This window comes from Chionomys nivalis, unplaced genomic scaffold (assembly GCF_950005125.1).
Source record: "Chionomys nivalis unplaced genomic scaffold, mChiNiv1.1 scaffold_77, whole genome shotgun sequence".
Classification (NCBI taxonomy): domain Eukaryota; kingdom Metazoa; phylum Chordata; class Mammalia; order Rodentia; family Cricetidae; genus Chionomys; species Chionomys nivalis.
In genome coordinates, this window is record NW_026646968.1 from 356,355 (window position 1) to 370,773 (window position 14,419).

The window sequence follows — 14,419 nt, forward strand, 5'->3', positions numbered from 1 at the left end:
GGACTCTGAATAGATGGCACAGGCTACTTTTAAAGGGGCCACAGAAACAAGGGGGTTGTTCTTTGACTATTTTGATTGGCTTATTTAAAGGGCTATTACCAATAATTGACTGGAGAGCTGTTGCCAGATCAGGTGAGGTAAGAGGTCATTTTGACCCTGTTTCCCAGGGGACTGAACCCAGGAACTGAGTACGTGTGAGTGTAGCTGTTAGGTCCTTGGTTCCCAGGGGAGCAGGGGAAGCACTATGGCACGGAGGCTGAGAGGATTCAGAATTGTCAAAATGGCTTCAGGATTGTCTTAAAGTCTTACATGCTGTTACGTCCTTGGTTCCCAAGGGAGGAGGGGTAGCACTATGGCACGGAGGCTGAGAGGATTATGAATTGTCAAAATGGCTTCAGGATTGTCTTAAAGTCTTACATGAACTCTCCCATGCAGATGTGTTCAGTCCTGTTTGACACAGTGAAGTCAGCTCAGATGATTGAGACATAGGCCATTGGCTGTAACTCCATGTGTCAGCTCACAGCACCCAGCAGCTAACATTTTACATGAGACAAAGTCATATATTTTCTTATTAATGATGGTGGAGGAGTAGTGGTTCTTTGCTCAGCTGAACCAATACAACAGGAAGTAAATTTCTAAAAATTAAACAACAAATGACAAAAATTATTTAAAATCATACAATTTGAAATATATCTCTCTCTTCACATTTAAACACTGTAAAGCTGGTAGCACATACTTAAGTCCTGGCATTGGTGAAGGCCAAAGCAAAGGGATCATGAGCTGATAATAAAACCCTATCCTAAAAAACACAAAACTAAACAATGAACTGAGATACTATGGAGCTGAACATGTAGTATTCCATGGTAGAATACTTGTCTAGCATGTATGAAGCTTGTGTTTGTTACCAACCGATGGAAAGACAAATAACTAAATTTAAAAATTAAGTAAAAATAAGAGGAAAACAATATATAAAAGTAAGCAAATAAACACTTTGAAAATAGAAGTGAAAGTCAATTTTTCAACTGAATCACAACATAAATAGAGAAGTATATACCTAAGGCATCAACATCAAATTTATTTATTTATTTATTTATTTATTTATTTATTTATTTATTTATTTATTTATTTTTGGATTTTCGAGACAGGGTTTCTCCGTAGCTTTTGGTTCCTGTCCTGGAACTCCCACCAGTACTCTAGATGACATCCAGGTTGTGAGGAGAGCCTGAGACTTGAACTTAAGTCATTCTAAGGCTAAAGCTATCAGGCATTTACAAAAGCTGTGGAGTTTGAAAATTGTTAGGTTTGGGTGTGAAAGCCCAAAGTTCAAATGCCCAAGAGCATTGCTTGGGGTGTACCTGAGGACCAGTTGGTATGAACTGTATTCTATCCACTCAACTGGTGGATACATCTAGGTATTGTATTCTTTTATCAATTCATGTAGCTTGTCAGTGACAGTACCCTACATCCCCCACTTTGTGGCCCCCACTGGGACCTTAAAGATCCTCTGTCTCCAACCCATCAATCCCTGGTACCTGCCTTCTGACATGAATAAGGATATTCTACAAACATTTATATCTCTCCCTTTGGCTAACAACTCATGAAATAGTGGATACCATGAAATTCTTATTTCTTTGATAATTTTCATTCAGGGAAAAGACTGACTGCTGATAAAACGATCTGTACTGAAGAAATGTTTTCTCCTCTTACCTCCTTGGAGGAGAGACAGGAGCTGAGGTTGGGGGAGGGTTTTAGAGATGGGAAAACTTTAATTATAAGACTTAGTTATATTACTTTGTTGTGCATATGTCTTGCTTTTTATCTAAACCTGTTAGAACCCCAAGAATGAATCAATTGCTTTATATCTTCATCATTGTTCTAAATTAGTCACAATACAAAAAAGTAATGTTTACAATTTTTATGAATAATGTGCTCCTGTTTTCTATTGTTTTTATTTATTTTAAAGAATACTCTCACTATGAAACTCTGGGTGGCCTGGAACTCACTATATAGACTAGGCTCTTCTAGACATCAGAGAGATTTGCCCACTTTGTCTCCAGTGTGTCTGAATTATAGATGGGTACATCACAGATAACTTTTTTTTTTTTTTTGGTTTTTCGAGACAGGCTTTCTCTGTGGTTTTGGAGCCTGTCCTGGAACAAGCTCTTGTAGACCAGGCTGGTCTCGAACTCACAGAGATCTGCCTGCCTCTGCCTCCCAAGTGCTGGGATTAAAGGCGTGCGCCACCACCGCCCGGCTACAGATAACTAATTTTGACTTTTCAAGAAAGGGTTTCTTTGTTTATCCTTGGCTATCCTGGAACTAGCTCTGTAGTCAAGGCTGGCCTTGAATTTACAGAGATCCATATGCCTCTGTTTCCCAAATGGTAATGTACTAATGTAATTTGGTTCTTTTCACTGGAGAATTCATACCGGAGAGAAAGCATATGAATGTTGTCAGTCTGGTAAGGCATTTATCCTCAAGAATGACCTCACTAGGAGCACGAGCAAGGAACTCAGGATGGCGAGGGGTGCACCCACACACTGAGGCAATGGGGATGATCTATCGGGAACTCACCAAGGCCAGCTGGCCGGGGACTGAAAAAGCATGGGACAAAACCGGTCTTGCTGAACATAATGGACAATGAGGACTACTGAGAACTGAAGAACAATGGCAATGGGTTCTTGATCCTATTGCATGTAATGGCTTTGTGGGAGCCCAGGTAGTTTGGATGTTCACCTTAATAGACCTGGATGGAGGTGGGTGGTCCTTGGACCTCCCACAGGGCAGAGAAACCTGCTTGCTCTTTGGGCTGAGGAGGAAGGAAGACTTGATTGGGGGAGGGGGAGGGAACGAGAGGTGGTGGCGGGGAAGAGGCAGAAATCTTTAATAATTAAATTAATTAATTAATAAAAAAAATCAGCAAGGAAAAAAAAATGTCATTTCACAAAAAAAAAAAAAAAAAAAAGAATGACCTCACTAAGCACCAGTGAGTTCACACTGAACAGGAGACTCGTAAGTGTAGCCAGAGTGACATTATCTTTAGCCGGCACCCTCTATGATCTGTCAGATAGCTCAAGCTGAAGGCAGTTCTTCACATTCTACCAGTGTGGGACAGGGTTGCTAACCAGGCAAATTGTGCCATAGAAAGCACCTACTGATGCAATACAGACCATCTCTCACCATGAATAGAATGGCTGAAGAGAAGCTGTGCAAATTGGGTCTTGTAGATATGCTTACAATCTTATTAGCACTCTGTTGCCTCTCATAGTCTGGGCCCTGGATGGGGGCAAAACAAATTTCATTCAAGTATACAAATCAGGTTTTGTTCTTTGTAAAATTCTTACTAAATGCATTGACCTGGGAGCATTCTTGACCAAGCCTTAAATCTAAGAAATCTTAAAGAAGTTGAGATAAAATACAGCTTCATTATTCCCTTCAGAAGCAAATAAATGTATGTCACTGTGGAGAGTTGTTCCTGATAATAAAATACAAGTTAATAGTTATTGCTCCAAGTGATGGGAAATAATATTCAATCAGGTTTGTATGTCACTGTTGACTTAATTTACTTGACTTATGGAACACTTAATAGAGTTTAGCATGTTTTATATATCTTATAAGAACATTTTGGCTAGTAACAAATAGAATGCATATAAAGTAAAACAAAGAAATATATTTTATACTTTAAGTAATCCATTTAAATATACTTGCATAGGTCAAACATTGACTGGAAAGAATATAAAGTGTGTAGATAAATGAACAAAAATTTATTTGTTAGATGATAGTATTTTGAGTGTGGGTTTTATTTTGTGTGATGCTATAGATTGAACCCAAAGCCTTGAAATGCTAGACAAACTATCACTGGGTTGTATCCCTAGCACAAAAGAGTTTCATTGAGATAACTTAAGACATAAAAATTTGGAATGTTATTTTAATCTCTATTCTGAAGCACGAGGAGTACCTTCTTGCAAATCTTACTGTCAATTCTAAATGATTTGAAGCATTGGTTAGGATTCCACTTAAGATATGGTAGTAACAACTACTAAAAATTTAGACATAAAGCCTCTCTGGAAGCCGGGCGGTGGTGGCACACGCCTTTAATCCCAGCACTAGGGAGGCAGAGGCGGGCGGATCTCTGGGAGTTCGAGACCAGCCTGGTCTACAAGAGCTAGTTCCAGGACAGGCTCCAAAACCACAGAGAAACCCTGTCTCGAAAAACCAAAACAAACAAACAAACAAACAAAAACTCTCTGGATAAAGAGAGCTGAGAGAATGCTAGGCATCAGATACAGCAGAGAGTCAGCCTTCCCTCATGATTAGGAACAGATATCTAGGCAGTGTTGAGATCAAGTGTGCCCTGAGGTAAATACAACTACTTCCAGGAAATCGTCCTTTCAAAAAAAGTCCTTTATGACAAAAATGTAGTGATCAAGTGTAATGACTTGTCTGTCTTCTCAGTGCCTAACAAATGGAACTGTCTCCTCTGTACATTAGAACTGGTGGTAGTGTTTAACTTGAGTGGTCATGGCTAATCAACATGAGTAAATACATAGCTTAGAATACATATATCAAATGGGTAGAGCTGTAGGTTTTATTTTAGTCTACCTGGCCCAGAACCTGTGGCCCTCATCCTTCTTTGGCCTCCCAAGTGCTGGGATCACATGTGTTTGTCATCATGCCCAGATTTAAAATCCTTCACATTATTACTTCACTTTAATGTCTTATTTAATTAAACCTGCTGTGGTTTACTCACTCCACTTTCCTTTTACATAAATTAGGACCTAACCTGGAAATATCACTGATAAATACCAAGTTTTGATTTCTGAGACCAGTTAACAACTTTTAATATTGTATCCCAAATTGTTTTGTTTGTACAAAGATCTTCCTTCCTAGGGAGGAGACCCAAGTCTTCAGATATTTTGGAAAGTCCATGACCCAAAAAAATATTCAAGATCTGTTTTAATTTTCTGTTTTATTCATTCCGTTTCCTTATGTGTTCTGGGGGGTCGCTGTAAATGCTCTGGTCGGCAGAGGAATGGTATTCAAGAGGCAAGAAGGAAATCTGGTCAACATGACTTAGCTGATACTGGTTCAAATTTCTGAAGTCAGACTCTCAGCAGTTTACTGAAAGCACATTCAAGCACAGTACAATTTGGGGGAAATTTTCCCCATGTAATACAATGCCCTTGCACAAGGAGGCATAACCATATCCAAACTTAAAGTACATGTCACTTCTTTTGAGAAGATTGGTTCTAGAGAAAGGCAACATTTATTACCATTTTGTTTTGCTTTGTTTTGTTTTGTTTTGTTTTGTTGAGACAGGGTTTCTTTGTGTTGACATGGCTGTCCTGGAACTTGCTCTGTAGATCAGGCTGGGCTCAAACTCAGAGATCCACTTCTGCTTTCCAAGTGGGATTAAAGGCATGTGCCACCACTGTCAAACTTACTTGCATTATCTTAAGGGCTTAGGGAGGGATTTGGTATGGTGTGGGAACTTTGGGAAGATCCTGGTCATAGAAATAATGCAAATGTCATGTAGACTGTTAACCACCTCTGGTCCTGCTTGTGAAAGCTTTGTATGGTCTGGATCTACAGATAATGCAGATCACCAGACCATTAGTCACTTCCATGTCCAGCCTGGGTGTAAACTCAGGTTATATATCTTTTCTCTTGAAAAGAGCCCTCTGTGTTTATCATTCCTGTTTTTTGTGAATGTGCTCCCAACATGTGTATCCTATGTGTGTGCTGTAAAAGTTATCAAAAACTCAAAATGAAGTTGTTTAGATCAATCCAAGCAAAATAATTAAATTGAGAGCTTATAAAGGAGGAGTCCTTATGCATATTTACCTGGTAGAAGAAACTGTCACAAAACATTACCAGGTCCTCAAGCTTGCAGAATGGCTGCTGCATAGTAGTATAAAGAGTCCATCTGTCCAGCAACTGTCTGGTCAACTCTGGCTGATATTGTGGTCAAGAATTAGTCTTTCAAAAGATTTGAGGTAATTCTTATTTTGTATTTATAAATATCCTCTGCCAGAAATATAGCTCAGTGTAAAACCATTGTCTGGCTGTGTGGGGTTGCAAGCTGACTTCCAGGACTATTATTAAAAATGTCCCCTGCCTCCCCCTCACTGAATGCTCCCACAGTTTCTATAGTACATGTGTTCCCATTGCAATGATCTGCTCTTACCACTACAATACTGTTCCTCCCAGAAGTTAATTTATTTTTTCAGTTTTAATTCATTCATTTCAGTCAAAACCAGGTACTCACTGGCATTTGCCATTTTATACTACAGGTAATGTTCGGTATTTGTTGTCGGATGACATCTGAGTGTTAGAAGATGGAGTTCTCGGTATCTTGGGGAAATCTAGGAATGATGGTTAGAATCAAACTTGAGAAACACAGAGAACAGGACATCGTTCTGACAACACATGACTCATTTAACTCAATCATACAGTTGAAACTCTATCAGAAGGTTATTGTGTGGACTGACTGTAATGCATGGAATACTTAAAAAGTGCCTGGCCCTTAGCAGGGATCTTTATCTGAGCAGTGAACAATGCTAGCTTTGCCCTCAAGACCTGGAAGTTCAGTAAATGGTGAAGGGGCTAGTGGGTAGGGTCACTTTCTGCTAGAGATACAGGGGGGCAGATAGACATAAAGGAGTAACAGTTCCTCTTTTAGAAAATGATTGCTTTATTCAACCTCCAATAATCATGATTTTTTAAGCAGCATACTCTGGCAAATTGTGGTTCAATAGAACTCTGCTCATTACACAAGGAGATTGCAGGGCCCTGTCTCTGTCTTCATATTCACTGAACTCTCTTAATACTTGCTGAATTGCAGAAAATGCCCAACTTTATGTGGAAATTACAGGTCACTGCCTTCTGATTTGTTTGATTCTTTAATTTTAAAAAAGATTTATAATCCAAGCACTCAATAGGCAGAGGCAGGAGGATCTCAGTGAGTTGGAGGGCAGCCCAGTCTACAGAATGAGTTCCAAGACAGCCCCAGCTGCGACACAGGGAAACCATGTATTGAAAACAACAACAACAAAAGAGATTTAAGCTTTTATTTTATGTACATGAGTCATACCCCTTTACCAGAAGAGGGCACCAGATACCACCATGTGGTTTCTGGATACTCTAAATGAAGAGCAGTCAGTCCATCTCTCTAGGCTTGACTCTTTGTTTTTCCTGCCTGCCTGCATTAGTGGAAGAGTGGGCACCTGTATAACACTGCAGGCATGTGGTGGGCAGGTGGCATCCAAACCCTGTGTGAGTGTGGGTCTAGCAACAGAAGCTCTGTGCCATTCAGGCTCCCCACTTTAAAAATTTTTTTTAAAAATTTACAATTTATTTTTAATTACATTTAATGTAGTGGCATTTCAATCATATTTTAATAAATAAAACTTGCCTGAAGATCAAAAAATACAGTGGCATTTGATAATATTTTAATAAAATTTAACTCATTAAAATAGAGAAGAGAAAGACTGACTTTGCATTGAGCATTCAGGCTTCTTCTCCTGCAACCCCAAGTCCCAACAACCACCAGAACTTGCTTTGTTCTGTGTACTGCAGTGTACGCAGTGTACACACACACTGCTGAGGTCAGAGCCCTAAACTAGCCCACCTTTTCAATCCAACACCTGAAGTGTCATCCCTTCCCCAGCCCAGGTTCCCTTTGTTTTTTATTCATTTCTTTTTTCTTTATTAATACCAAGTTAATTATCTTAATTTTAATTATTTTTAATTGTGTAGGGAGGCCAGAGGCTTTGGATTCTCTGGATTTGGCAGACATAATAGAAAAGGAAGAAAGAAAGAAAGAAAGAAAGAAAGAAAGAAAGAAAGAAAGAAAGAAAGAAAGAAAGAAAAATTAACCAGGCAGTGGTGATGTACACTTTAATTTTTAATCCCAGCATTGGGGTGCCTGCTGGGGATCCATCTCAGTAGAGAATGTGTCTCAAATCTGGGATCTGGAAGGTGAAGTGAGGACAGAAACACTGGGTTCTCATGCAAGCTGACAGGCTATCAGCTGCAGGGCAGGTTCTTTTTCTACCCCAAGCTTCAAACCTCAATCTTTTATTGTAAATTCTACACAAGGAAGTTCATTCTTTTTTTTCTTGTCACAGGCTAGCCATTACATGGGCAAAGCAGTTCACAAGAAATACAAAGATTCTTTGAAATCAGAAAATCATCATCCATCATCACACTTTTCCAGTTCCCAAGCCCATACCAGCCACTATATTCTTAGCTGAGTTAGTCACAAAACAACTTCTAAGGGTTTCACCTCAGAGGCTAACTACTTGTGGTTTACAGAAGCATAGTTCAATGGGTTTCACTCCATTGTTGTACCTTCCCCATTGTTCTTCCTCACAATTCCAATACATATCATTCTAACTTATAAGGCCATAGGCATTTAGCCCCCAAACCCTAGGTTCTTCAGAAGTGTTATTCATCACAGCCAAGTTCCTTTCTGTTTCAGTACAATTCTTTTGCCAAATTTCATAATCAAGCAAGGAACAATTTCTGCATTTTCCCTGAATTTCCTCAATTCTTTCATTAGTCAGCTTTTCCCCCATGACCTGCTTTACAGTTTTCAGTGCCTGCCTGATCTATCAAATAAGGACAATTCATATTACTGTACAGCATATCCATATTTTCAGAAGTCACTGGTGTGGCAGGAAAAAGAACACCAGTAGAATTTCTATAACCAGAATCATCTGTAACATTGCCAAATGCGTACACAGACACTGTAGAAGCAGTCCTCAAGGCACATAGGTGTTTTCTCCTTGGTCCTGAAACAACATGCTTGTAAAGCTGCCACTGGGTTGCCTAGAGGGAATTGCTTCCTGCATCTCAGGAACTGGGAGTGGAAGGGGGGTATGCTTTGCTGTCTCTGGCAGGAGATAGAGGCAGAGGCAGGCTGATCTCTGTGAATTGAAGATCTAGAGAGCTAGCTCCAGGATAGCTAGGATGACACAGAGAGACCCTGTCTTGAAAAACTAAGAACCAAACAAACAGCTAACTAACTAACTAACTAACTAACTAACTAACTAACTAACTAACTAACTAATAAAACAAAGGATAGCAAAGCTGGGGTTGTTATGAGGCTTCCAGACTGGCTTCTATTCTCAGCATATATCAAATGTGAGGGTCATTTTCCAACTCACAAGGGTGGGGACTTTTCATCTACTTTCCAGATTCTGAGTGCTGGGATGACAGGCACAGACCAGCATGCCCAATTTATGCAGTACTGAGGACAGAGCCCAGGGTTCCAGGCACCTTAGACCATTATCCAGATCCACAGCACTGCTTTCCCTTGTTTTTTGTTTTATTCCAAATTTCAAGTAAATTATATTTGTTTTTTTAATTTTTACAGTTATTTATTTTTATGTTCATGGCTGTTTTGCCTATATATATAACTGTGTGAGGGTGTCAGGTCCCCTGGAAATGGAGTTATACCTAGGTACAAGATACCATGTGGATACTGGGAATTGAATATGGGTCCTCTGGAGAGCAGTCAGTGCTCTTAACTTCTGAGTCACCTCTCCAGCCTCTATACTCCTGTCTATATTTGTTTGTTTATCTATTTATTTATATCACTTTTATTATTTGTTTTATTCATTTAGTTCTTTGTTCAGTATCTCTCTATATAATACTGGAAATAACTGCCTAGACCAGTATGGCCTCCAATTTACATAAATCTTTCTCTCTCTGCTAATATTAAAAGAGTGCACCAGGACAACTGGCTTCCATTTGTTTGTTTGATTATTCAGTTACTTGTTTATATTTATTTTTTTACTTGCTAAGTTTTGTGAGATTGCTGTTGACAGTGAGTGGTCTTGCCTGGAACCACAGATATCTAAAACTAGGACTCTTGAATGTTTCTGATAACATTCCCATAGTTAAATAAAAGAAAGCTAGGCATTGTTGGGTATGCCTTTAATCTCAGCACTGGAGTCAAGTTTGTCTGTCAAACAATTTAATGGTAGGGCTGTTGGTACCTTTGTAAGATCAGAAGCTATTGTATCCTGTTTTTGTACAATCCGAATTGTTGGTGACTGTTCTTTATAATATGTCGTAATATTTTTTTCCAGAATCATAATTTACTTATGGTTTGTTACTAAGATTGGAAGAATGATCATCTGCATGCTCCATTGCTGTAACAAATTACACCCCCACAAATTCAATTCTATGTTAGCCACACATAGCTTTTGAAGGCGTAAGTCACAAACAATCCCACACCAGTTTGGAATTATGATTAATAGAATGGTTATTTACTTAAAAGAAAAAAACTTACAGATCACTGTTCCAGACAACAGCCTTCTGTGTGATCAGGAAAGGAGTCTAGTAGCTGGAAGTAGAGCCAGAAGCAAGAGAGCAAGCACACAGATACTGCTGCTTTTTAAAGCAGATGAGACCACACCCAAGTGGGCTGATATCTTAAAGTCTATTGGCTAAAGGAGCAGTAGCATCTCCCACAGCACCTCCCCCTTTTGTTTAAGTAAGAGAGTTCTAAACCTACTACAAAATTATATACAATAAGAACAAATAATCTATTCTATCTATCTTAAGTCTTGTATAATAAATAACTTGGCCAAGTCATGAGAGGAAAGTCATTACATTTATATAGTCTTCAACCCCACCTAAGATCTGAGAAGAGAAATAATGTTACCTGAGTAATTAGTAAGTGCAATCAAACAACTTCCAAAACATGCAACAAATCACAGAGACAACTGGCTACCTGGGCAATCACCCAAAGTTATGTTTGCAGCATTGAAGCAACCAACTTTGGCTAAGGCCTAGAATAAATGACAGATTATTTTTAACAGGCAAGAAATTTTTCAAAACCATCTTTCCCTGTCTTGGCAAGATTTGACAGTTCTGCTTATTCATTTCCTGATACTATGTATTTTGTTAGAAGTTGAGGTATTGGCAGTTCCTTGCCCAGAGGCCAGTTTTGCCAAGAAGACAAGTTCCAAGTGGAGTGTCTTTGGTGCTCAACAATCTCTTGGAAATAGATCCATGTTGCCAGAAGCAATTGTGTCTCACTACCACAGAACTCTAAGTTAGATTAAATGCCATTTTCTACAGCTCTTTGAAGAGGGTGAAGACTATTTATACAGAATATAATCTCTATGTATCTAAAGAACCTAATTAGTCTAACTATAAACATGACAAACATATATGACTATTGATCTACAATTCTTAATACCTATCTAACTTAAAGACTAAGAGAATAAACAGCTGTACAATAAATGAGGACAATGACCTCCAAATGTAAACAATGTACAAGTATACATTGCAATATGGTAAATATATATAGATCAATATATAAACAATATATAAGTATCTTAATCAGAGGTAGAAATGTACACTGTGATATGGTAAATATATATACATATCAATACAATATATATATCAATACATAAAAAATGTTTTAAACAGAAGTAGAAGCATGCATGCATACCATAATTTTGTATCCATATACAAAAATATATGTCAGTGTAATTATCTATAAACAATAACTTACAAATACCAATCTATTATCCCATCATCCAATTCCCCCCCTTTTTTTTTCAAAAAGATCCCTTAGCTTATAAAATTCCTCCCCAACCCTAAATCGTATACTAATTATAATCAACCCCTAAGTGATGTCCCTAAACCTGAGGGCAAACTTTACTGGGAGAGGGGCTGTCATCCTCTAGAATTACTTCCAGCTTTCATGGAGGTGGCATTCTTTCTGGGGAATCCTGAAAAGTAAAATGATGGTTAAATTTCAATATTAATATCTGGTAAGATTGCAAATAGTCTCTGAGTATTTTGTGCAGGTCTGGCCAGAATGTTGTAAAAGAAGTGCACCATTTCAGCTAAACAAGTTGGAATAGTCTTGTGCAGTTGGTACCCAAAACAGGTCTTGTAGTACAGCTATCAGTATCATAATGTCATATCAACCAGGTGGAGTTGTTGTTATGTTATGGGGCCCCATCTTCTTCCTGGAAACTTCAAAAATTACTGCAGGAAAATTTATTGTTCATTGTGGAAAACTTAAACATTATTTATATAGACATATATATATATATATATATATATATATTCAATGAAAAGTATGGTAAAGACAAAAATAGATATGAAGAAAAACAAAAATGTTTTCTAAATTCTTTTTTCTTTCTGTCCCACATCAAATGGCTCTTGACGTTAGATAGAAACTCTGGGTTTTTTTCTTTTAACAACATGCTTGGATTTAAAGAAGGACAGAGCCATTGCTCAGCTCTAAAACCAGCTCTATATATTCATAAACATATACATACCTATACATATATATGTATGTATACATTGTATCATTTGTACTTATGAACCATATTTGATTTCCTTGATGATCCTTATTGGGTAGTTATTTTTCTACCTATCATCATTCAAACATCAGGTGTGTCTTGACTTTTTGAAGATGAGTATTTTCCTGCAATGACAAGAACAGGACCCTGCCCCATCCTAAATGCTTTTCTTACCACCTGTATGGTTATCACCAGTGTGGATGAGCTGTCATTTCTGTTTCTATAGGTTTCTCCTTTTCAAAGCGAATCTTTATTAATTTTGATGGTATCCATATTTTTTCATCTCCCATGGAAACAAGAGCAAAACCCCTTTGCCAATGTAGTATATCTCCTGATTTCCATTGTGAAGTAAACACATCCTTGAAATATACTGGTTGATTCAATTCAGAAGTTTTTTCCATTATGCAATGCCTCTCTCCTGCTGTTATTCCTTTCTCATTGGCATTAAGAAAATTCAAGGTTAATAAAGTATTATGCAATCTATTTCTGGGAGGGTATTTTCCATCCTTTTCTGTTTGTTCAGCATATCCTTTATAGTATGATTTGATCTTTCTATAACTGCCTGGCCTGTAATATGCTTTATATTATAATAAGTAAAAAAGGGTTTCATTTTTTTATGTACATATGCTGGACCATTGTCTGTCTTTATTTGTTCAGGTATACCCATGATGGCCATAACTTCCAATAAATGTGTGATTACCGAATCAGTCTTTTCTGAGCTCAGGGCAGTTGCCCATTGAAAACCTGAATAGTGTCTATGGTGTGGTGTACATATTTTAATTTACCAAATGCCATAAAGTGGAACACATACATCTGCCAGATTTCATTTTTTTTGAATACCCATTTGGATTATTCCCTGCAGGCAATGGTGTTTGAGTATAGAAAGAACACGTAGGACACCTCTTTATAATCTCCTTAGCTTGTTGCCATGTAATAAAAAACTCTTTTTTTAAACCTTTACTATTGAATTAATGTTTTTTTATGAAATTCTGAGTCCAGTTATTGGTGAATAATGTACAATCGGGGAAGAATCCAAGAAATTTTCTTTATGAGGTTAAGTCTATCACTTTTGGGATAGTTGCTATTAATTTCTCCTAAAAATTAACACAAGCTCTTTGCCATGGTTCATTGTCTTGTCATAACTTTTTTATTTCATCAGTACTAAAAGGCACTTATAATTTCTGCTGGGTCTATACCTGCTAGTTGATGAAGTCTCAGTTTATACTTTATGATTATTTCAGAGACATTTTTCACATAAGATTTTAATTTTTTACTTGGTTTATGTAGTATAAGTATTCATTCTAAAATAATATCTTCCCTCTGCATTAAAATCCCTGTAGGAGAAATTCTGGAAGGCAATATGACTAGGATACAACTAAGATTTGGGTTCACCCTATCCATATGTGCCTCCTGTAATTTTTCCTCAACCATTGTCAGTTCCTTTTCTGCTTCGGCTGTTAATTCTCTGGGGCTATTAAAATTTTTATCACCATTTAAGGTTTTGTTTAAATGAACCCTTAGATCACGTGTTATCTCAACAGCTGGTCAGAAGCGGGAAATGTCTCCTAACAATCTTTGAAAGTCATTGAGTCTGTAACCTGTCTCTCCTAATTTGTGCCTTTTGTGTTCTAATTTTCTGTAAACCTATTCTGTAACCTAGGTAATTAACAGAATCTCCTCTTTGAATATTTTCAGGAGCAATTTGTAATCCCCATTTAGGCAAGACTTTCTTCTTCAAACATCCTTTCTAAAGTATTTTACTCTACGTTATTCTGGCCCAATACATTTAAACAATCTCACACTCTGCTTTATCTGAGATAAAGTTTCAATCCCTAAAAACATTTGCCTCGTGAAGGGTTCAATCTGGATGCCAATGGTGCAATTATTGTTACATCCACACCTGTGTCTACCAGACATCCAGTGACAACATCATTTATTCATATTTATGATTTTGGTATTTGTTCTTTAACAGAAGTTTGAAAAAAATAATTGTTAATGGTTTTTCTTGAAATTGTTGTTCTTTCTTTAATAACTGTTCTATCATCCAGAGCAGTATGGTTTCTTTCAATAGACATTAGGTTCTT